The sequence below is a fragment of the Ranitomeya variabilis genome, chromosome 2, assembly GCF_051348905.1.
Source record: "Ranitomeya variabilis isolate aRanVar5 chromosome 2, aRanVar5.hap1, whole genome shotgun sequence".
Lineage (NCBI taxonomy): Eukaryota > Metazoa > Chordata > Amphibia > Anura > Dendrobatidae > Ranitomeya > Ranitomeya variabilis.
The window spans coordinates 1025091065-1025117096 of NC_135233.1; positions in this window are offsets into that span (position 1 = coordinate 1025091065).

Sequence of the window (26032 nt, forward strand, 5' to 3'; positions counted from 1 at the left end):
AATGTTATGATGAGTCATGAGATCGCACCTTCAACTAATGAATTCAAGGAAATGTGGAATACTCTAACTTAATGTGTTCCCTTTGAAAACAAAAAATCAAAATTCAAATGATAAAAGCACAAAAATTAGATTGCTTTAAGACCAAGGGTTCTCACGATTATTATACACAGCTGTCTAGTTTATCATCTTGCGCTCACTGGCTGGAATTCAATTTTTATTTTTCTAAAAAAGATATAGTATACAAGCATTTCATTTCCATTAAAACATTTTTTCAAGGATACACGTCATCTATCAGATCAAAGTCTCACTAATGGGTATGTTCATTACAGGTTTTTTATATTTTTACATTTTGTCCAAGTCATCTTCAAAGAGTGTAAGAGACAGGAAATAATTATCAAGTTTATCATCCCTAATTATTGAAATATTACTGTGGAAGCATTCATTATTTCATTCTTTACTTTAGCCTGTCCACAATGTCTTGTTTTAACAGCTTTGTGTGGAAGGTTCATATTAATAGGAAGGGATTCTGTGACATTCACATTTGTTTCTTTTATTAGAAATATATGTAAAACAAAACAAAAAAGAATGAATAAAAGTAAGCGAACAACAATTTTTAATTACGTAAATTAAAGAGGTTGTCCACTATTTCTTCATTGATGACTTATCGTAAGGATAGGTCATCGATATCTGATCGGTTGGGGTCCAACACCCAGCACCACTGCCCACCAACTGCTCTTGGGGTCTTGGGGTTGGAATTGGTCAAGCAGAGCTGCTCTGTCTTTTGATAGTACCGCCGGTTACTACACATCCACCTCCTATTGATTTGAAGACTAAGTGTATGTGTAGTACCCTGCCACAGCTGCAATCGAGCAGTTCTGGACAGAGAACATGGAGAACAGCTGATCAGCGAGTGTGCCAGCTGTCTGACATAGACAGATCAGACATTAATGACCTATCCTAAGAATAGGTCATCAATGAAAAAGTAGTGGACAACCTCTTTAATAGAGACCTAAAAATTATAATGTTAATTATCTGGGTGTAAAAGTGAAAGAGGAAGGAAGAAATTGAAGGTTCTGCTATGGCAGCAAACTTTTGAGATTGAGGAATGTAAGGACTCGTGATCGATGATTTTGGTAGGACTGTGGAATGGAATGAGAGAAAATTACAGGAGAATAGAGTAATACCGTATGGATTAAGTAATTTAACACTCATTAGTAATACTAATTATGTCAGTTTCTTTGGTAAGCTTTAGACTGAAGAGATGGATAAGGACAGGGTTGAATGCATTTTCAAGGGAATGCGCATATGACATCTTTAAGATACCAGCAGCTCTGCCAAGGTTTTCCTAGGTAAAGGTTTTCCTAGGTGAAGCCGCTCGTGAAAAACCCAGCATTTTTTTTTTCTAAAGTGGCTTCCCTGGTGGTTTTGCCCTTGATTCTGAAGTGCCTCTGCTGTTGGCATCTCTCTGCACTGAAGAAATGGCTAAGGACAGGGTTGAATGTATTTTCAAGGGAATGCGCACATGACGTCTTGAAGACACCAGCAGCTCAGCCGAGGTTTTCTTAGGTGAAGTTTTTCCTAAGTGAAGCCGCTCTTCAAAAAGCCAGCATTTTTTTTTCTAAAGTGGGTTCCCTGGTGGTTTTGCCATTGATTTTGAAGTGCCTCTGCTGTTGACATCTTTGTTCCTTTTTTAAACTATAACTAGTGAGCGGCTTCATGGCAGAAGATGCCCGGAGAATGAATACGGGCCTAAACTTTACACTTTACCAAGCCTGTAAGAAGAAGTAACAAAAGAAGGAACATATGAACTGCGATGACATTTTTACATTGCTGTGGACAATGTTCTTTTGTTTTGCGGTGGTTTTGCACCATTATTTCAGACAGGTTCCAAGCTGAATTTGCCTTTAAAAGACATTGTGTGCACATACCCAAAGGCTGCAAATAATGTTGGATAAAAACTGGTTAGAAAGTAGAAGTGGTGAGATGTGATTTGAAGAGTAGAAGCGGAAAGATTTTAGAGTCTACCTTGTGATGAAGGACCAGTGTCAGAGGCATGACATGTAGTAGTCAGGAGGATAAGTGGTTACTAAAGGTGGGGTCTCACTCAGTCATTACAGAGTGGAGAAACATGGTGAAGGAGGTGAAAGGAGAGGTATAGAAGTAAGAAAATACCAACTCCTTTGCTGGGTATGAGGCCATGGTGCTGTTTTATTTCGTTTGTATTGCAGTTAGTGTTGAGCGATACCTTCTGATATGCAAAGGTATCGGCATCGGATTGAATCGGCCGATATCCAAAAAGTATTGGATATCGCCGATACCGATACCCGATACCAATGCATATCAATGGGACACAAAATATCGGAATGGTTCCCAGGGTCTAAAGGAGAGGAAACTCTCCTTCAGGCCCTGGGATCCATATTCATGTATAAAATAAAGAATAAAAAAAAAATATATTGATATACTCACCCCTCTGATGGCCCCGGCTCTCACCGGTCCAAGCGTCTGCCTCCGTTCCTAAGAATGCAGAGTGAAGGACCTTCGATGACGTCGCGGCTTGTGATTGGTCGCGTGACCGCTCACGCGACCAATCACAAGCCGCGACGTCATCGCAGGTCCTAAACTCACTGCATTCTTAGGAACGGAGGCTGCCGGTTACATCGCTAAGGTCCAGGGGCCGCCGGAGGGGTGAGTATATCCATATTTTTTATTTTAATTCTTTATTTTTTACATGGATATGGATCCCAGGGCCTGAAGGAGAGTTTCCTCTCCTCCAGACCCTGGGAACCATACACTGGGAACTTCCGATTCCGATTTCCGATATCACAAAAATATCGGAACTCGGTATCGGAATGCTCAACACTAATCGCAGTCACTGCTGGTTTAGACCTATGAGAAAAGGGATTTCACAGATGTAGGTCAGCTTTTTACACAGCTAAGCATGCGTGTTAAAGTGCGCCAAGGAGAGAGGTCAAATGACGCAAACTTTGTCAGAATAAAAAATGGAGAGAATTTTCTATAAATTCACTTAAGGCTATGGTCACGCACTCAGTATTTGGTCAGTATTTTACATCAGTATTTGTAAGCTAAAACCAGGTGAGAAAAAATCAGATAAAAAGTATACTAGAAATACGTGCACAAATTCTGCATTTTTGGCCCACTCCTGGTCTTGGCTTACAAATACTAATGTAAAATATTGACCAAATACTGATAGCGTGACCATAGCTTTAATATTAGATATATCACTAACATTGAGGAGAAGCTGTGAATTTATTCTTGTTTGATGTAAATTATTTTTTAAAAAGTCTTATGTTAAAAGTAGATTAAAACGTATCTTAAGGAACAGAATTTAATGTCTACCAAACTTAATTTCATTTACTAACAAGCACTTTGTTAGCACACTAAAGGGGTTTTATAATTTCATCTGCTTTCAAACTTGTGGCCAAAAGAAAAAAAAATTGGCCTTACATGTGTCCTACAAAAAGATGTAAGAAAATATGGCCACGCTTCAAAATACCTCCATTCTGTTCAAAGGTAATTACTTTAGCTAAAGGGGCATATGCCAGCGAGGCTGTAAAGAACCTTTCTCAACATGTATGAGGAAGATCACATTCCCAGCCAGACAAGTCGTCAGATCCACACAACACACAAAAGAGTTATCTGATCATTAAACAGATTCTTCATACAGTGTACACAATAGTTCGCAAAAAAAATCTCTAATCTGAGCAAAAGAGAAGGATGAAAAATAACTGATGTAATAAAATCATTCTTTAAATCTGATATTTAAAGCCGTCTAAACACATTTGATAAATGTTATACACATAGTACGTCCAGTAGGATATAGCAAGTGAAATAAGTATTGAAAACATCACCAATCTTCTGAGTGAATATATTTCTAGATGGTGCGATTAGCATGAAATTCTCCCCAGATGTCCGTAACGGTTCATCCAATCCACTCCGGCAAAGAAATCATCATAGATATCCATAAATTAAGTTATATCTTATATGCAATAGTGAGAAAGGACACAGGGAAAAAGTATTGTACATTCTTAATGAAATGTAATACTTTGTGCAAAAGCCGGTGTTGGTAATGACAGCTTCTGTATGGAGAAACTAGTCGCATACATTGCTCAGGTGTGATTTTGTCCCTTTCTTCCACACAAACACTCTTCAAATCCTAATGATTTCTTGAGCTTTTTATATGAATTCTGAGCTTTAGTTCCTTCCATACATTTTCAATTGGATTCAGGTCAGGTGATTGGCTGGCCATTCTAGTTGCTTTATTTTCTTTCTCTGAAACCAATTGAGAGTTTCCTTGGCTGTGTGTTTTAGGATCATTGTTTTGCTTAAATGTCCAGCATCATTTCATTTTCATCATCCTGGTAGATGGCAGAAGATTTTCATCAAGAATGTCTTGGTTCATTTGTCCACTCATTCTTCCTTCAATTATGTGAAGTTTTTCAGTGCCGTATGTTAAAAAACAGTCCCACACCATGATATTCCCACCTCCAAACTTCACTGTTTGTCCATTGTTTTGGAGGTGGTATCCAGTACTTTTGACCTCCAAACCTGGTGTGTATTATGGCATCTAAAGATTTTAATTTTGGTCTCATCTGTTCAGAGTATATTCTCCCCATATTTCACAGGCTTGTCTAAATGTTGCTAAGCATAAACATGCCTGAACATGCTTTTTGCTCAGCAGTAGATTCTTGCTTGTTGAGCATGCATACATACAGGCCATGGAGACTGAGTGCAATACTTATTGTTTTCTTTGAAACAACTCTACATGTTGATTTTAAATATTCCTGTAGCTCTCCCTGGGTGGTCCTTGGCTCTTGGACAACTCTACTGGTAATTAATTTCACTCCTCTGTCTGAACATTTGGGGGGAGCACCTGGTCGTGGCTGGTTTATGGTAAAATGATGTTCTTTACACTTCTGGATTATGGCTCCAACAGTGCTCACTGAAACCTTCAGTAGTTTACAAATTCTTCTGTAACCAATGCCATTAGAATGTTATGCAACAAAAAGGTAGCAAAGGTCTTAAGTCAACTCACTGGTTTTACCCATCATGAGATTTTTCTTGTGTTACACCTTCATAATGAGACCCCTTTTCATAGGCCATCAGTTGAACCAGATGATATAATTTTTCACTTAGTGGCAGGATTGCTTTTTTAATTACTGATAGATTTCAGCTGGTGTGAAAACTTTCCATGGCTTTTGTACCGCTCTTTCTTCACATGCTCAATAATTTTTCCCTATTTCATTCTTCATTATTACACAACTTAATTTATGGTGGTTTGATTTCTGTGCCTGTGTGGATTGGAAGGGTTGTTTCTGACATCTGGCAAGAATGTCATGTTAATAGCACCTTTAGAAATATATTTACTGTACCTAGAAAGTTGGTGACGTGTTCAATACTTATTTCACCCTTTGTATATCATGTTTCCAGTAATATCTAATTTCCAAATTATGTACCATAATATGTAAAGAACAACTGTTCCATCTTCAAATAGGGAATTTAGGCTTAATTAACTGGATTTATTGAGATGTAGGATTAGTGTTTTCTTTCATGAACTTTGCATTGTTTATTTATTTTCCTTTATTTATTTATTTATTTTTTTTGCTCTGTTTTTTACACCTTTAACCAAAACTTCAAAAGGAACCTGTCACCAGCAAAACTCTATTAACCTGCATATATGGGCATCATTATCATTATTACCCTGCCCGGTTTCAGTCATGAGGGCGGCACCAGCACTGGTTCAGTCACCGTTCTGAGTATACAGATCGGTGGCTGTAGCAGTATCACTGGCCCTGACAAACAACCAGCCTCAATGTAGAGCGAATGTCAATTAGGACCGGGGACACGATTAAAGCCGCTGCTCTCTATTCCAAGAACAGTGACTGAACCCACGCTACACCGCCCCATGACTGAAACCGAATGCTGACTGAGAAAATAAAGCTGCAGCATTCGGCTACGTGCATGCCAGGCAGGTAGTAATGCTGTTATCATGCAGAGTAACCCCATATTTGCAGGTTAATAGCATTTTTGCTGGTAACAGGTTCTCTTTAAAGGGAACCTGTCACCCCCAAAATGGAAGGTGAGCTAAGCCCACCAGCATCAAGGGCTTATCTACAGCATTCTGTAATGCTGTAGATAAGCCCCTAATGTATCCTAAAAGATGAGAAAAAGAGGTTAGATTATACTCACCCAGGAGTGGACCCGGTCCCGGTCTGGTCCGATGGGTGTCGCGGTCCAGTCCTGCACCTCCTATCTTCATCAGATGACGTGCTCTTCTTGTCTTCACGCTGTGGCTCCGGCGCAGGTGTACTTTGTCGGTCCTGTTGAGGGCAGAGCAAAGTACTGCAGGGCGCAGGCGCTGGGCCTCTCTGACCTTTCCCGGCGCCTGCACACTGCAGTACTTTGCTCTGCCCTCAACAGGACCGACAAAGTACACCTGCGCCGGAGCCACAGCGTGAAGACAAGAAGAGGACGTGATCGTAAGAAGATGGGAGGCCCCGGACCGGACCGCGATGCCCATCGGATCGGACCGCCTGCCCAGGTGAGTATAATCTAACCTCTTTTTCTCATCTTTTAGGATACATCGGGGGCTTATCTACAGCATTCCAGAATGCTGTAGATAAGCCCCTGATGCTGGTGGGCTTAGCTCACCATCCATTTTGGAGGTGACAGGTTCCCTTTAAACATAGTACAAAGTACAAAGGAAAAGAAAAGAAAGAGTGCAAAGAAAAAACATTTACTCACGTGTACCAATATAAAGAGAAATGTAGCTCTGTGCATCCATAAGTGATGTTGTATTCATACATCATGCATCATATTGAAGTGAATAGTTGTATCAACATTATAAAAAATTGTAATATGTTTAAAGGATATCCCCATCTCCCAGATCCCATCCTAATATGCACTAGGTGTAGTAATAATAATAATATTATTATTGAACTGAACAAAACAACCTAAATGATTACAGACACATAGTAATGATATAAGGAGAAACAAAAACTGCAGCCCCCTGGATGGGGACATCTTCATGGACTGAGCGGTATATTATAAAAGATCAGACCAAGTTTTCCTAAGTAAGCTTTAATACCAAGAATATTCTTTAAAGAATATGGACGTCTTTAGATGTTTTTTTGTTTACTTAAATACATACAGTATATTTTGGGCTTAAAATATTCTTTGCATGTGGGTTTCATTAAAAATGTTGCAACATTTAACTTTTTAATTTTAGGTATTAATTTCCATATATTTCTGGTTGCACTATAAGTATTCTGAGTATCCATGAGTAAGCTTTTTCTAACAGGGAGAGTGAATTGCATGAGGAGAAGCGGTACAGTTTTTGCTGATCCAAGGCACCGGCAGCTGCTGAAGACAGCTCTCATCATTGTCTCCTGCTTGCGCTTGGAAAGGGTTAGAGATATTGCCCCCCCAGGCTGCCAACATCAGTCCTCAGCCACCCCAGAAAAGGCTCATCCTAAAGAAAGGACTTTATTCTTTCTGTGTGTTTATTTGCAATATGACTATGGGGTTGGTAATGGGGGTGTCTTATTGACGCCTCTCCTTTACTAACCCCTGGGCTTGATGTCACCTGACAATACAAAAGTGACATCAACCCTCCTAACCCTATTATCACACATTCCACCACCACAGGGCAAGAAGGAAGGGCGAGGCTAAGCACCAGATTTGGTGTATCTTATGGATGCGCCATTTCTGGGGGGGATGAGGGCTGATGTTGGTAGGCTGGGGGGAAATATCTTTGACCCATTTTCAGGCTATTTTACAGTAATCTACAGCTGTTTGTTTAGCCTTTGCTGGTTGAGTTTATAGAGGGACTCGGCATCATTCTTTTTCTGTGGTCCCCTGTAAATCCACCAGAAAAGGTTAAGCAAACAGCTGTGAGCTGTTATTAATAGCCTAAGAACCTTACGGGGTATAGGCCCTTGTCCCAGGTAATTAACATCAGTCCCCCAGCCATGGGCTTTCCTTCTGCTGTCTATCAAAATTGCACAGGAGACCAGAACATTTTTTTAATTTAATTATTTATTTTACACTGGAAGTATACAGCAGAGGCTGAATACAACTCCCATCGTTGTCTCCAGGTTGAACTGATCTCAGCACAAGTAAAAGACAATGATGAGAGCTGCCATCTGCACCAGCCAGTGCCTGGGATCAGCTTTTCCTAGGCCCGGGATCTGTCACATGGACAAACAGATGGCCCATGGATGTAACACATGGACACACTAACACAAGGACATACGGACAGCAAACACAGACACATGGACTGATCACAGATGTCACATACGGACACAGACCACGGATCTCACCAGTACTGTTTTTCCTGTACAGGAAGCACCAGGATATGTGAAGGAGGCCTGAAATGGTGGATGAGTAAATCTATAGCCATTGAAGCAAAATTACACTGCTCAAAAAATATAGGGAACACTTAAACAGCAGAATATAACTCCAAGTAAATCAAACTTCTGTGAAATCAAATTGTTCACTTAGGAAGCAACACTGTTTGATAATCAATTTCACATGCTGTTGTGCAAATGGAATAGAAAACAGATGGAAATTATTGGCAATTATTAAGACACACTCAATAAAGGAGTGGTTCTGCACGTGGGGACCACAGACCACATCTCAGTACCAATGCATTCTGGCTGATGATTTGGTCACTTTTGAATGTTGGTTGTGCTTTCACACTCATGGTAGCATGAGACGGACTCTGCAACCCACACAAGTGGCTCATGTAGTGCTGCTCATCAAAGATGGCACATCAATGTGAGCTGTGGCAAGAAGGTATGCTGTGTCTGTCAGCTTTGTGTACAGAGGCTGGAGGCGCTACCAGGAAACAGGCCAGTACACCAAGAGATGTGGAGGGGTCTGTAGGAGGGCAACAACCCAGCAGCAGGACTGCTACCTCCACCTTTGTGCAAGGAAGAACAGGAGGAGCACTGCCAGAGCCCTGCAAAATGACCTCCAGCAGTCCATAAATGTGCATGTGTCTGCACAAATGGTTATAAACCAACTCCATGAGGATGGTCTGAGTGCCCGACGTCCACACATGGGGGTTGTGCTCACAGCCCAACACCGTGCAGGACACTTGGCATTTGCCACAGAACACCAGGATTGGCAAATTCGCCACTGGTGCCCTGTACTCTTCACAGATGAAAGCAGGTTCACACTGAGCAAATGTGACAGACGTGACAGAGTCTGGAGATGCCGTGGAGAGCAATCTGCTGCTTGCAACTGTAATAATTATAGGGGATAACTCAGGAGACTCTGCGTGGAACAAGACAACTACAGGACACAGTTTTATAAGTGGTAAAGTCTAAATTATCACACGGTGATTCAAACAGGTGCAGAGAGAAACTCAAGTTCACAACACCTGGTGTAAATATAAAACGCAGCTTAGCAGTCTATAGGAAACTTCAGAGGAAAATGCAATCACGCAGAAAGTCTATGAAGCACAATTATTCTTGAGGATACTTGACACGAATAAGTCCTTGTTTTAGTCCCAACACAGATAGATATGCTTATAAGGCAGTTCAAATCATATCTTAGCTCAACCAGGGAGGCCTGGTTAATAGGCTCAGGTTATTGCAGAGCAGCAGCAGCTTACATGTCCAGCAAATGCAGATGGAAGTAAACACGAGCAGCAGATGAAGGAGGATTACTGGAAACTGGTGTATGCAGCAGGAACTGAGAGCAGAGTAGCAGGATCTCCACACAGATTCACAGGAGCAGGTATATAGCCAGGGAGTCAACAAAGTCAGGAGCTGGATGCAAGGCAGAATACTCTAGCACAGACTGAAGGCTGGGGTGGAGTTTTATAGCAGGAAGACACAGTGCACATGAGTAGGGTTGAGCGACTTTCATTTTTTTAAGATCGAGTAGGGTTTTGGGAAACCCGATTTTGTCCAGAGTCGAGTCGAGTGCAGTCGGCCGATTATCGCTAAAAGTCGGGGATCGACCGAAACACGAAACCCAATGCAAGTCAATGGGGAAGCATAGTCGGCAGTGAGTGGAGGCCAGGAAAACACCTACAGTGCCCATTTTAATGCCAAAAACATCCATTCTTGTTTCTGAAGCTTGTCAATCTTAATTAACTTTATAATAATAGTTGGGCATAGGGAATTGGGGGTCATTTGGCAAAAGTTGTGGGGGGAGTAGGGCCGGCTCAAGTTTTTCGTGGGCCCAGGAAATGCGGACTACGTCACGGCGGTGTTGCAGGGAAAGGTAATTATTTAAAAGTTGCAAGTGCTGTGATCCTGAGCAAGCAGGGGGGGGGCCCACTCGTTCGCATTGCCACTGGCACAGGGCCCCTCAAAGTACGGCGGTGTGTTTGCATGGCGGGGGCGCCTCCCACCAGCAGCGACACTTTTGCGTACTCTGAGGGGCCCTGTGCCAGTGATGTCGCCAACGAGTATGCCCCCCCACCTGATGAAGGAACCTGCACTTTCATCTGCACCTTCCTCTTTGTCCCTGTGTAAGGTGGTATAACATGCGGGAAGGGGAACCTTACTTTCAGCAGGGACAGATTCTGGCTGTGTAGAGTACAAGGGGAATGTAGTGGTCTCGGTCAATGTACCAGCAGACTCATTTAGCAGTGGCTGGGCAATGGGCAGGATGAGGAGGAAACAGATATAGGGCCAAAGAATAAAGTAGGCTACATGCAGTTCAAAATTGGTAACAGGACTAAACAGGCGGCATTGCTTTGTTCAGTGGAGTAGCAAACCCAAGAGCAGCAGACACTGTTTCAAGGGCCTAACCACACTAGTAGGCCAAATGCAGTTTAATATCTGATAGTATAGGGCGAAAGCCAGAATGTGGAAGCTCAGCTTTGTTCAGTTGAGGACAACACCAGGGAGGGGCAGACACCTTTAGTAGGCCGGAAAAGCCTATTGCATTTTTTAAAATGGTAATTTGGAGCAGAAGGTTGAAGCTCAGCTTTATTTAGTTGAGGGCAACACCAGGGAGGGGCAGAAGCCGTTAGTAGGCCCTAACCACCTTTTTTTTTTTTAAAACCACATAATGAGAGCCGGAAGGTTGAAGCTCAGCTTTATTTAGTTGAGGACAACACCAGGGAGGGGCAGAAGCCGTTAGTAGGCCCTAACCACCTTTTTTTTTTTTAAAACCACATAATGAGAGCCGGAAGGTTGAAGCTCAGCTTTATTTAGTTGAGGACAACACCAGGGAGGGGCAGAAGCCGTTAGTAGGCCCTAACCACCTTTTTTTTTTTTAAAACCACATAATGAGAGCCGGAAGGTTGAAGCTCAGCTTTATTTAGTTGAGGACAACACCAGGGAGGGGCAGAAGCCGTTAGTAGGCCCTAACCACCTTTTTTTTTTTTAAAACCACATAATGAGAGCCGGAAGGTTGAAGCTCAGCTTTATTTAGTTGAGGACAACACCAGGGAGGGGCAGAAGCCGTTAGTAGGCCCTAACCACCTTTTTTTTTTTTAAAACCACATAATGAGAGCCGGAAGGTTGAAGCTCAGCTTTATTTAGTTGAGGACAACACCAGGGAGGGGCAGAAGCCGTTAGTAGGCCCTAACCACCTTTTTTTTTTTTAAAACCACATAATGAGAGCCGGAAGGTTGAAGCTCAGCTTTATTTAGTTGAGGACAACACCAGGGAGGGGCAGAAGCCGTTAGTAGGCCCTAACCACCTTTTTTTTTTTTAAAACCACATAATGAGAGCCGGAAGGTTGAAGCTCAGCTTTATTTAGTTGAGGACAACACCAGGGAGGGGCAGAAGCCGTTAGTAGGCCCTAACCACCTTTTTTTTTTTTAAAACCACATAATGAGAGCCGGAAGGTTGAAGCTCAGCTTTATTTAGTTGAGGACAACACCAGGGAGGGGCAGAAGCCGTTAGTAGGCCCTAACCACCTTTTTTTTTTTTAAAACCACATAATGAGAGCCGGAAGGTTGAAGCTCAGCTTTATTTAGTTGAGGACAACACCAGGGAGGGGCAGAAGCCGTTAGTAGGCCCTAACCACCTTTTTTTTTTTTAAAACCACATAATGAGAGCCGGAAGGTTGAAGCTCAGCTTTATTTAGTTGAGGACAACACCAGGGAGGGGCAGAAGCCGTTAGTAGGCCCTAACCACCTTTTTTTTTTTTAAAACCACATAATGAGAGCCGGAAGGTTGAAGCTCAGCTTTATTTAGTTGAGGACAACACCAGGGAGGGGCAGAAGCCGTTAGTAGGCCCTAACCACCTTTTTTTTTTTTAAAACCACATAATGAGAGCCGGAAGGTTGAAGCTCAGCTTTATTTAGTTGAGGACAACACCAGGGAGGGGCAGAAGCCGTTAGTAGGCCCTAACCACCTTTTTTTTTTTTAAAACCACATAATGAGAGCCGGAAGGTTGAAGCTCAGCTTTATTTAGTTGAGGACAACACCAGGGAGGGGCAGAAGCCGTTAGTAGGCCCTAACCACCTTTTTTTTTTTTAAAACCACATAATGAGAGCCGGAAGGTTGAAGCTCAGCTTTATTTAGTTGAGGACAACACCAGGGAGGGGCACACAGACAGACTCCTTTAGTAGGCCTGAAAAGCCTATTGCATTTTTCAAAATGGTAATTTGGAGCAGAAGGTTGAAGCTCAGCTTTATTTAGTTGAGGGCAACACCAGGGAGGGGCAGAAGCCGTTAGTAGGCCCTAACCAAAGTTGAAGGCCAAATGCAGTTTAATTTCTGATACTATAGGCCGAAAGCCAGAAGGTGGAAGTTCCGATTTAGACAGTGGAGCACAATTTGAATTAGGGACTGCAGACAGACTTAGTAGGCTGTCCCCTGTGGACCATGCATCCACCACATTAACCCATTGCGCCGTAATGGACACGTAATCTTCCGTGGCCATGCCTACAGGTCCATGCGTCTGTTGTCAGGTGCACCTTTGTACTCACAGATTGCCAGAGTGCATGGACAATGCGGTCTTCTACATGCTGGTGGAGGGTTGGGATGGCTTTTCTCGCAAAAGAAGTGTCGACTGGTTAGCTTGTAGCGTGGTACAGCGTAGTCCATCATGGCCTTATTAATAGTAAATAAAATATATAACTAGGCTCTATGAACTTTTAAATAGGTTCCAGGGGTACACGGGCAGCATTGGTGTGGTCAGTGGAGGAGTATTGCAAGTAGGGGCTGCAGACAGGCTATCAAAGGCCTAAAATAACAAACAGTAGGCAGTCATGGCAGTTTTACATCGGTTACATGGATACACAGGCAGGCACTCCAGGCAGCATTGTGGTCAGTGGAGGAGTATTGCAAGTAGGGGCCGCAGACAGGCTATCAAAGGCCTAAAATAACAAACAATAGGCTCATTGCAGTTTTACAGCGGTTACATGGATAGACGGGCAGGCAGCTTGGTGGTGGTGAGTGGAGGAGTATTTAAAGTAGGGACCGCAGACAGGCTTCAAAGGCCTAACATAAGAAAATGGGCTGGCTGTAGGCACTTTATAATTGGTTCCAGGGGTACACGGGCAGCAGTGGTCTGGTCAGTGGAGGAGTATTTAAAGTAGGGACCGCAGACAGGCTTCAAAGGCCTAACATAAGAAAATGGGCTGGCTGTAGGCACTTTATAATTGGTTCCAGGGGTACACGGGCAGCAGTGGTCTGGTCAGTGGAGGAGTATTTAAAGTAGGGACCGCAGACAGGCTATCAAAGGCCTAACATAACAAACAATAGGCTCATGATGGCAGTTTCACAGCGGTTACATGGATACACGGGCAGGCAGCTTGGTGGTGAGTGGAGGAGTATTTAAAGTAGGGACCGCAGACAGGCTATCAAAGGCCTAACATAAGAAAATGGGCTGGCTGTAGGCACTTTATAATTGGTTCCAGGGGTACACGGGCAGCAGTGGTCTGGTCAGTGGAGGAGTATTTAAAGTAGGGACCGCAGACAGGCTATCAAAGGCCTAACATAACAAACAATAGGCTCATGATGGCAGTTTCACAGCGGTTACATGGATACACGGGCAGGCAGCTTGGTGGTGAGTGGAGGAGTATTTAAAGTAGGGACCGCAGACAGGCTATCAAAGGCCTAAAATAACAAACAATAGGCTCATGGCAGTTTCACAGCGGTTACATGGATACACGGGCAGGCAGCTTGGTGGTGGTGAGTGGAGGAGTATTTAAAGTAGGGACCGCAGACAGGCTTCAAAGGCCTAACATAAGAAAATGGGCTGGCTGTAGGCACTTTATAATTGGTTCCAGGGGTACACGGGCAGCAGTGGTCTGGTCAGTGGAGGAGTATTTAAAGTAGGGACCGCAGACAGGCTATCAAAGGCCTAAAATAACAAACAATAGGCTCATGGCAGTTTTACAGCGGTTACATGGATACACAGGCAGCTTGGTGGTGAGTGGAGGAGTATTTAAAGTAGGGACCGCAGACAGGCTATCAAAGGCCTAAAATAACAAACAATAGGCTCATGGCAGTTTCACAGCGGTTACATGGATACACGGGCAGGCAGCTTGGTGGTGGTGAGTGGAGGAGTATTTAAAGTAGGGACCGCAGAAAGGCTTCAAAGGCCTAACATAAGAAAATGGGCTGGCTGTAGGCACTTTATAATTGGTTCCAGGGGTACACGGGCAGCAGTGGTCTGGTCAGTGGAGGAGTATTTAAAGTAGGGACCGCAGACAGGCTATCAAAGGCCTAACATAACAAACAATAGGCTCATGATGGCAGTTTCACAGCGGTTACATGGATACACGGGCAGGCAGCTTGGTGGTGAGTGGAGGAGTATTTAAAGTAGGGACCGCAGACAGGCTATCAAAGGCCTAACATAAGAAAATGGGCTGGCTGTAGGCACTTTATAATTGGTTCCAGGGGTACACGGGCAGCAGTGGTCTGGTCAGTGGAGGAGTATTTAAAGTAGGGACCGCAGACAGGCTATCAAAGGCCTAACATAACAAACAATAGGCTCATGATGGCAGTTTCACAGCGGTTACATGGATACACGGGCAGGCAGCTTGGTGGTGAGTGGAGGAGTATTTAAAGTAGGGACCGCAGACAGGCTATCAAAGGCCTAAAATAACAAACAATAGGCTCATGGCAGTTTCACAGCGGTTACATGGATACACGGGCAGGCAGCTTGGTGGTGGTGAGTGGAGGAGTATTTAAAGTAGGGACCGCAGAAAGGCTTCAAAGGCCTAACATAAGAAAATGGGCTGGCTGTAGGCACTTTATAATTGGTTCCAGGGGTACACGGGCAGCAGTGGTCTGGTCAGTGGAGGAGTATTTAAAGTAGGGACCGCAGACAGGCTTCAAAGGCCTAACATAAGAAAATGGGCTGGCTGTAGGCACTTTATAATTGGTTCCAGGGGTACACGGGCAGCAGTGGTCTGGTCAGTGGAGGAGTATTTAAAGTAGGGACCGCAGACAGGCTATCAAAGGCCTAACATAACAAACAATAGGCTCATGGCAGTTTCACAGCGGTTACATGGATACACGGGCAGGCAGCTTGGTGGTGAGTGGAGGAGTATTTAAAGTAGGGACCGCACACAGGCTATCAAAGGCCTAAAATAACAAACAATAGGCTCATGGCAGTTTCACAGCGGTTACATGGATACACGGGCAGGCAGCTTGGTGGTGAGTGGAGGAGTATTTAAAGTAGGGACCGCACACAGGCTATCAAAGGCCTAAAATAACAAACAATAGGCTCATGGCAGTTTCACAGCGGTTACATGGATACACGGGCAGGCAGCTTGGTGGTGGTGAGTGGAGGAGTATTTAAAGTAGGGACCGCAGACAGGCTTCAAAGGCCTAACATAAGAAAATGGGCTGGCTGTAGGCACTTTATAATTGGTTCCAGGGGTACACGGGCAGCAGTGGTCTGGTCAGTGGAGGAGTATTTAAAGTAGGGACCGCAGACAGGCTATCAAAGGCCTAACATAACAAACAATAGGCTCATGATGGCAGTTTCACAGCGGTTACATGGATACACGGGCAGGCAGCTTGGTGGTGAGTGGAGGAGTATTTAAAGTAGGGACCGCAGACAGGCTATCAAAGGCCTAACATAAGAAAATGGGCTGGCTGTAGGCACTTTATAATTGGTTCCAGGGGTACACGGGCAGCAGTGGTCTGGTCAGTGGAGGAGTATTTAAAGTAGGGACCGCAGACAGGCTATCAAAGGCCTAACATAACAAACAATAGGCTCATGATGGCAGTTTCACAGCGGTTACATGGATACACGGGCAGGCAGCTTGGTGGTGAGTGGAGGAGTATTTAAAGTAGGGACCGCAGACAGGCTATCAAAGGCCTAAAATAACAAACAATAGGCTCATGGCAGTTTCACAGCGGTTACATGGATACACGGGCAGGCAGCTTGGTGGTGGTGAGTGGAGGAGTATTTAAAGTAGGGACCGCAGAAAGGCTTCAAAGGCCTAACATAAGAAAATGGGCTGGCTGTAGGCACTTTATAATTGGTTCCAGGGGTACACGGGCAGCAGTGGTCTGGTCAGTGGAGGAGTATTTAAAGTAGGGACCGCAGACAGGCTTCAAAGGCCTAACATAAGAAAATGGGCTGGCTGTAGGCACTTTATAATTGGTTCCAGGGGTACACGGGCAGCAGTGGTCTGGTCAGTGGAGGAGTATTTAAAGTAGGGACCGCAGACAGGCTATCAAAGGCCTAACATAACAAACAATAGGCTCATGGCAGTTTCACAGCGGTTACATGGATACACGGGCAGGCAGCTTGGTGGTCAGTGGAGGAGTATTTAAAGTAGGGACCGCAGACAGGCTATCAAAGGCCTAAAATAACAAACAATAGGCTCATGGCAGTTTTACAGCGGTTACATGGATACACAGGCAGCTTGGTGGTGAGTGGAGGAGTAGTGCAAGGAGTGTCTGTCCCAGTACTCCCAAAATATAAATAGATGTTAATGTCTCGCAAAACAACCAAAACAAAAAAAAAAGGTGGCATACTTAGGTACAGGGGTGGGCTCATCTACTGAGTTTCTGACATTGTAATTTGGCAGTAACTATTTAATGGTGCCAATATAGGACACAGACACAGACTACTTTAAGTTGCATCATAGATGTCTACAAATTTGTATTGTCAGTGCCAGACATTGAATGATGTCAGCGAATAGACTAAAGATTGGTGGAGCTGTGCGACATAATTTTGCACGTGGTAGAGCACATTTTGAGCTGGGGTAGGGGGGAACTCTCTTGAGGCCGGCGGGACCGCCCCAGGGCCCCTCATGTTACAACGGTGTGTCTGACGTTGGGTGCGCACCACCACCGCCAGAGACACTACATTGTACTATGAGGGACCCAGTAGCAATGCCGTCAACCAAAAGCGAGCACACCCACCTCTTCAGACAAACAGCAGTCTCACGGGTGCTTGCGCCAAGTCGCGATACCACGGCCCCGTGTGGGGAGTTTTGCCATTTAGGGAGGTGTAAACATGTCGTATGCTGTACAATCAGCTGCAGCAAATTAGACATTAGAAAAGTAATTCACAGGCAAGAGCTTTTCATAGGAAAGCTAGGTGTCGGCCGGGCAAGGTGGGGCAAAAGATTTCGAAATCCAGTTGTGGTTCATTTTAATGAATGTTAGATCGTCAACATTTTGGGTAGCCAGACGAGTCCTTTTTTCGGTTAATATTGAACCTGCAGCACTGAATACTCTTTCTGATAGGACACTTGCTGCCGGGCAAGCAAGCTCCTGCAATGCATATTCTGCCAATTCTGGCCAGGTGTCTAATTTGGAGGCCCAGTAATCAAATGGGAATGACGGTTGAGGGAGAACATCGATAAGGGATGAAAAATAGTTAGTAACCATACTGGACAAATGTTGTCTCCTGTCACTTTCAATTGATGCAGCAGTACCTGTCCTGTCTGCGGTCATAGCAAAATCACTCCACAACCTGGTCAGAAAACCCCTCTGTCCAACGCCACTTCTGATGTGTGCACCCCTAACACTCCTAGTCTGCTGCCCCCTGGAGCTTGTGTGAGAACGATCACGTGCGCTGTGTGCTGGGAATGCCTGAAGCAAACGGTCAACAAGAGTTGATTGTTTGGTTGCTAATATTAGTTCCAAGTTCTCATGTGGCATAATATTTTGCAATTTGCCTTTATAGCGTGGATCAAGGAGGCAGGCCAACCAGTAATCGTCATCGTTCATCATTTTCGTAATGCGTGTGTCCCTTTTTAGGATACGTAAGGCATAATCCGCCATGTGGGCCAAAGTTCCAGTTGTCAAATCTCCGGTTGTGATTGGTTGAGGGGCAGTTGCAGGCAAATCTACGTCACTTGTGTCCCTCAAAAAACCAGAACCCGGCCGTGACACGCAACCAATTTCCTGTGCCCCCGTGAAAGTTTCCGCATTAAAAATATACTCATCCCCATCATCCTCCTCGTCCTCCACCTCCTCTTCGCCCGCTACCTCGTCCTGTACACTGCCCTGACCAGACAATGGCTGACTGTCATCAAGGCTTCCCTCTTCCTCTGGTGCAGACGCCTGCTCCTTTATGTGCGTCAAACTTTGCATCAGCAGACGCATTAGGGGGATGCTCATGCTTATTACGGCGTTGTCTGCACTAACCAGCCGTGTGCATTCCTCAAAACACTGAAGGACTTGACACATGTCTTGTATCTTCGACCACTGCACACCTGACAACTCCATGTCTGCCATCCTACTGCCTGCCCGTGTATCCTCCCACAAATAAATAACAGCACGCCTCTGTTCGCACAGTCTCTGAAGCATGTGCAGTGTTGAGTTCCACCTTGTTGCAACGTCTATGATTAGGCGATGCTGGGGAAGGTTCAAAGACCGCTGATAGGTCTGCATACGGCTGGCGTGTACAGGCGAACGTCGGATATGTGAGCAAAGTGCACGCACTTTGAGGAGCAGGTCGGAGAACCCAGGATAAGTTTTCAATAAGCACTGCACCACCAGGTTTAAGGTGTGAGCCAGGCAAGGAATGTGTTTCAGTTGGGAAAGGGAGATGGCAGCCATGAAATTCCTTCCGTTATCACTCACTACCTTGCCTGCCTCAAGATCTACTGTGCCCAGCCACGACTGCGTTTCTTGTTGCAAGAACTCGGACAGAACTTCCGCGGTGTGTCTGTTGTCGCCCAAACACTTCATAGCCAATACAGCCTGCTGACGCTTGGCAGTAGCTGGCCCATAATGGGACAACTGGTGTGCAACAGTGTCATCTGCCGATGGAGTGGTTGGCCGACTGCGTTCTGTGGAAGAGCTGTAGCTTCTGCAGGAGGACGAGGAGGAGGAGGAGGGGGTGCGAACGCCTACAGCCAACTGTTTCCTAGACCGTGGGCTAGGCACAACTGTCCCTAAATTGATGTCGCCTGTGGACCCTGCATCCACCACATTCACCCAGTGTGCCGTGATGGACACATAACGTCCCTGGCCATGCCTACTGGTCCATGCATCTGTAGTCAGGTGCACCTTTGTACTCACAGATTGCCTAAGTGCATGGACGATGCGCTGTTTAACATGCTGGTGCAGGGCTGGGATGGCTTTTCTGGAAAAAAAGTGTCGACTAGGTAGCTCGTATCGTGGTTCAGCGTACTCCATCAGGGCTTTAAAAGCTTCGCTTTCAACTAAACGGTAGGGCATCATCTCTAACGAGATTAGTCTAGCTATGTGGGCGTTAAAACCCTGTGTACGCGGATGCGAGGATAAGTACTTCCTTTTTCTAACCAGAGTCTCATGTAGGGTGAGCTGGACTGGAGAGCAGGAGATCGTGGAACTTTCGGGTGTGCCGGTGTACATGGCAGACTGAGAGACGGTTGGAGACGGTATTGTTTCCGCCGGTGCCCTAGATGCAATATTTCCTCCTACTAAACTGGTGATTCCCTGACCCTGACTGCTTTTGGCTGGCAAAGAAACCTGCACAGATACTGCCGGTGGTGCGGAAAATGGTGGCCTTACAGTGACGGAAGGGATGTTGCGTTGCTGACTAGCTTCATTGGCCGAGGGTGCTACAACCTTAAGGGACGTTTGGTAGTTAGTCCAGGCTTGAAAATGCATGGTGGTTAAGTGTCTATGCATGCAACTAGTATTTAGACTTTTCAGATTCTGACCTCTGCTTAAGCTAGTTGAACATTTTTGACAGATGACTTTGCGCTGATCAGTTGGATGTTGTTTAAAAAAATGCCAGACTGCACTCTTCCTAGACTCGGATCCCTTTTCAGGGATTGCAGACTGAGCTTTAACCGGATGGCCACGCTGTCCTCCAACAGGTTTTGGCTTTGACACGCGTTTTGGGCCAGATACGGGCCCGGCAGATGGAACCTGTTGCGATGTTGATGCCTGCTGCGGCCCCTCCTCCACCTCCGCTTCTGAACTACTGCCGCCTGCACCCTGTTCCCCCAATGGCTGCCAATCGGGGTCAATAACTGGGTCATCTATTACCTCCTCTTCGAGCTCGTGTGCAACTTCGTCTGTGTCACTGTGTCGGTCGGTGGTATAGCGTTCGTGGCGGGGCAACATAGTCTCATCAGGGTCTGATTGTGGATCTGTACCCTGAGAGGGCAATGTGGTGGTCTGAGTCAAAGGAGCAGCATAGTACTCTGGCTGTGGCTGTGCATCAGTGCACTCCATGTCAGAATCTACTTGTAATGGGCATGGCCTGTTAAATGTTTCACTTTCTAAGCCAGGGACGGTATGTGTAAAGAGCTCCATGGAGTGACCCGTTGTGTCGCCTGCTGCATCCTTCTCTCTTGTTGTAGTTTTTGCTGAGGAGGACAAGGAAGCGACTTGTCCCTGACCGTGAACATCCACAAGCGACGCGCTGCTTTTACATTTACCAGTTTCGGAAGAGGAGGCAAAAGAGCTAGAGGCTGAGTCTGCAATGTAAGCCAAAACTTGCTGTTGCTGCTCAGCCTTTAAAAGCGGTTTTCCTACTCCCAGAAAAGAGAGCGTTCGAGGCCTTGTGTAGCCTGACGACGAAACTGGCTCCACAGCTCCAGACTTAGGTGGAATATTTTTATCCCCACGACCACCTGATGCTCCACTACCACTACCATCATTACCAGCTGACAATGAACGCCCACGACGACCTCTTGCACCAGACTTCCTCATTGTTTAAAAATCGTAACCAAACTAACTTTATTTGTTGCTGTCAAACAACTTACACGGTGAGCTATAACTTCAGTATGATTTCAATATCCCTTAACAGGTTGGTGAGACCACAAGGAAAATCAGGCACAATGTTACACACTCTGTTTTCTGTGACACCAAATCACAGAGATGACACACACGCAGGACTGTCACTCAAGCACTAATGTCAATATTAATCTCCCACCTAATTTATTTTTTTTTTTTTCTCTGTGAGACTTTAGAAACCAAATAATATTTAAAAAAAAAACAAAAAAACAAGGCTTTCTATGGCCCACTGAATGAGAGATGGCACGCACAGGAGTGGCACACAAGCCCTGACTGAGGCCAATATTTTTCTCCCACTGATTGATGTAGTGTTTTTGTGTTGAGGTTGATTTTAAAACACAAATGAAGGAAAAAAATAAAAAGGCTTTCTATGGCCCACAATTAGAGAGAGAGGTGGCACACCCAGGAGTCAAGACTGGCACACAAGCTGAAATGGCAATATTACTCTCCCACTGTTTTTTTATGTATTTTTTTTTTATTTTCAGGGAGACTTTAGAAACCAAATAATATTAAAAAAACCAAAAAATAAATAGGCTTTCTATGGCCCACTGAATGAAAGGGAGAGAGGTGGCACACCCAGGAGTCAAGACTGGCACACAAGCTGAAAGGGCAATATTACTCTCCCACTGTTTTTTTATGTATTTTTTTTTTTTATTTTCAGGGAGACTTTAGAAACCAAATAATATTAAAAAAACCAAAAAATAAATAGGCTTTCTATGGCCCACAATTAGAGAGAGAGGTGGCACACCCAGGAGTCAAGACTGGCACACAAGCTGAAATGGCAATATTACTCTCCCACTGTTTTTTTATGTTTTTTTTTTTTATTTTCAGGGAGACTTTAGAAACCAAATAATATTAAAAAAAAAACAAAAAAACAAGGCTTTCTATGGCCCACTGAATGAGAGGGAGAGAGGTGGCACACCCAGGAGTCAAGACTGGCACACAAGCTGAAATGGCAATATTACTCTCCCACTGTTTTTTTATGTTTTTTTTTTTTATTTTCAGGGAGACTTTAGAAACCAAATAATATTAAAAAAAAAACAAAAAAACAAGGCTTTCTATGGCCCACTGAATGAGAGGGAGAGAGGTGGCACACCCAGGAGTCAAGACTGGCACACAAGCTGAAATGGCAATATTACTCTCCCACTGTTTTTTTATGTATTTTTTTTTTTTATTTTCAGGGAGACTTTAGAAACCAAATAATATTAAAAAAACCAAAAAATAAATAGGCTTTCTATGGCCCACAATTAGAGAGAGAGGTGGCACACCCAGGAGTCAAGACTGGCACACAAGCTGAAATGGCAATATTACTCTCCCACTGTTTTTTTATGTTTTTTTTTTTTATTTTCAGGGAGACTTTAGAAACCAAATAATATTAAAAAAAAAACAAAAAAACAAGGCTTTCTATGGCCCACTGAATGAGAGGGAGAGAGGTGGCACACCCAGGAGTCAAGACTGGCACACAAGCTGAAATGGCAATATTACTCTCCCACTGTTTTTTTATGTTTTTTTTTTTTATTTTCAGGGAGACTTTAGAAACCAAATAATATTAAAAAAAAAACAAAAAAACAAGGCTTTCTATGGCCCACTGAATGAGAGGGAGAGAGGTGGCACACCCAGGAGTCAAGACTGGCACACAAGCTGAAATGGCAATATTACTCTCCCACTGTTTTTTTATGTATTTTTTTTTTTTATTTTCAGGGAGACTTTAGAAACCAAATAATATTAAAAAAAACAAAAAATAAATAGGCTTTCTATGGCCCACTGAATGAAAGGGAGAGAGGTGGCACACCCAGGAGTCAAGACTGGCACACAAGCTGAAAGGGCAATATTACTCTCCCACTGTTTTTTTATGTATTTTTTTTTTTTATTTTCAGGGAGACTTTAGAAACCAAATAATATTAAAAAAACCAAAAAATAAATAGGCTTTCTATGGCCCACAATTAGAGAGAGAGGTGGCACACCCAGGAGTCAAGACTGGCACACAAGCTGAAATGGCAATATTACTCTCCCACTGTTTTTTTATGTTTTTTTTTTTTATTTTCAGGGAGACTTTAGAAACCAAATAATATTAAAAAAAAAACAAAAAAACAAGGCTTTCTATGGCCCACTGAATGAGAGGGAGAGAGGTGGCACACCCAGGAGTCAAGACTGGCACACAAGCTGAAATGGCAATATTACTCTCCCACTGTTTTTTTATGTTTTTTTTTTTTATTTTCAGGGAGACTTTAGAAACCAAATAATATTAAAAAAAAAACAAAAAAACAAGGCTTTCTATGGCCCACTGAATGAGAGGGAGAGAGGTGGCACACCCAGGAGTCAAGACTGGCACACAAGCTGAAATGGCAATATTACTCTCCCACTGTTTTTTTATGTATTTTTTTTTTTTATTTTCAGGGAGACTTTAGAAACCAAATAATATTAAAAAAAAAACAAAAAAACAAGGCTTTCTATGGCCCACTGAATGAGAGGGAGAGAGGTGGCACACCCAGGAGTCAAGACTGGCACACAAGCTGAAATGGCAATATTACTCTCCCACTGTTTTTTTATGTATTTTTTTTTATTATTTTCAGGGAGACTTTAGAAACCAAATAATATTAAAAAAACCAAAAAATAAATAGGCTTTCTATGGCCCACAATTAGAGAGAGAGGTGGCACACCCAGGAGTCAAGACTGGCACACAAGCTGAAAGGGCAATATTATTCTCCCACTGTTTTTTTAGGTTTTTTTTTTTTTTTTCAGGGAGAATTAGAAACCAAATAATATTAAAAAAAAAAAAAAAAAATAGGCTTGCTATAGCCCACTGAATGAGAGATAGCACACACAGCAGTGGCACACAAGCCCTGACTGAGGCCAATATTTTTCTCCCACTGATTGATGTACTGTTTTTGTGTTGAGGTAGATTTTAGAACACAAATCACGGAAAAAATAAATAGGCTTTCTATGGCCCACTCAGTGAGAGATGGCACACACAGGGATGGCACTGTAGCAGAAATGCCAATCTTAATCTCCCACAAAAAAAAAAAACAAAAAAAAAAAAAAAACTGTCCTACAATTACTATCTCCCTGCAGTAATGTAAGCCAGGTATGGCAGGCAGCAATAGGAGTGGACTGATGCACAAATTAAATAAAAAGTGTGGAAAAACAGAAAAGATAGCTGTGCAGAAAGGAAGGAACAAGAGGATATGTGCTTTGAAAAAAGCAGTTGGTTTCCACAGTGGCGTACACACAGCAATACAGCTATCACGGAGCCTTCTAGGGCAGCCCAATGAGCTACAGCGCTGAGGGGAAAAAAAAAAAAAAATAGCTTCCACAGTCCCTGCACACCGAAGGTGGTGTTGGACAGTGGAAATCGCTGCAGCACAAGCGGTTTGGTGGTTAGTGGACCCTGCCTAACGCTCTCCCTGCTTCTGATGAAGCGGCAGCAACCTGTCCCTAAGCTCAGATCAGCAGCAGTAAGATGGCGGTCGGCGGGAACGCCCCTTTATAGCCCCTGTGACGCCGCAGACAGCAAGCCAATCACTGCAATGCCCTTCTCTAAGATGGTGGGGACCAGGATCTATGTCATCACGCTGCCCACACTCTGCGTTCACCTTCATTGGCTGAGAAATGGCGCTTTTCGCGTCATTGAAACGCGACTTTGGCGCGAAAGTCGCGTACCGCATGGCCGACAAGCACAGGGGTCGGATCGGGTTTCATGAGACGCCGACTTAGCCAAAAGTCGGCGACTTTTGAAAATGATCGACCCGTTTCGCTCAACCCTACACATGAGACCAAAGACGCCATCTTGGAAAAGGGCAGTAATGCACAAAAGGTAAAAAATGTTCAGAGTCCTGACATTACTCCCTCCTTAGAAGCGGCCTCAGGACGATCCTAGACCTTGTTTCTCAGGGAATGTCTTATCAAAACGAGAAATCTTCTATTGGGCATTGATGTTTTCCACAGGTTCCCAAGAGTCTTCCTCAGGGGGATATCCCTGCCATCTTATCAGATATTGGAGCCGATTCCTGCGAATCCTGGAATCAATAATTTCCTCCACCAGAAATTGTTCTTGCCCATCAATCACCACAGGCTGCGGAGGTGGCACAACACGTCCCTGGAAGGTATTAGGAGATACAGGCTTTAGTAAAGATACATGAAAAACTGGGTGTACCTTCATAGTCCTAGGCAGCTTCAGCCAGCAGGCCACAGAGCTCACAATACCGTTGATCTTGAAAGGGCCAATGAATTTCTGTCCAAGTTTTTGTGAAGGAACGTTTAACTTCAGATTCTTAGTTGCTAACCACATGGAATCTCCTACCTTGAACATGGGTGCAGGTTTACGGAATCTATCAGCCGATCTCTTGTAACGTTCTTGAGCTGTGGTCAGGGATTCCTTCAGAACCTCCAGATTTTGTCTCATCGCAGTCAGCCTTTCCTCCACTGCCGGAACCGGAGAATTAATTGGAGACCTAGGTAAAATACACCGATGATAAACCAGATTGGCAAAGAAAGGTGTAAATTTAGTGGAGGCGCTCTGAGAATTATTATATGAAAATTCGGCTAACGGCAGCAACTCCAACCAATCATCCTGGAGATGGCTGACATAGCATCTTAGATATTGTTCTAGCATCTGGTTGGTATGCTCAGTCTGACCATTTGTCTGGGGATGGTAAGCGGAAGAGAGACAGACATTAATATTGAGTGCAGAGCAAAACCCCTTCCAGAATCTTGAAGTGAACTGTACTCCACGGTCAGAGATGATCTCATCCGGAACCCCATGCAACCGAAAGACATTCTGTATAACCAAGTTCACTGTATCTTTAGCTGAGGGGAGGCCGGTGCACGGAACAAAATGAGCAGCTTTTGTCAGGCGATCAACTACCACCATGATTGTATTCATGC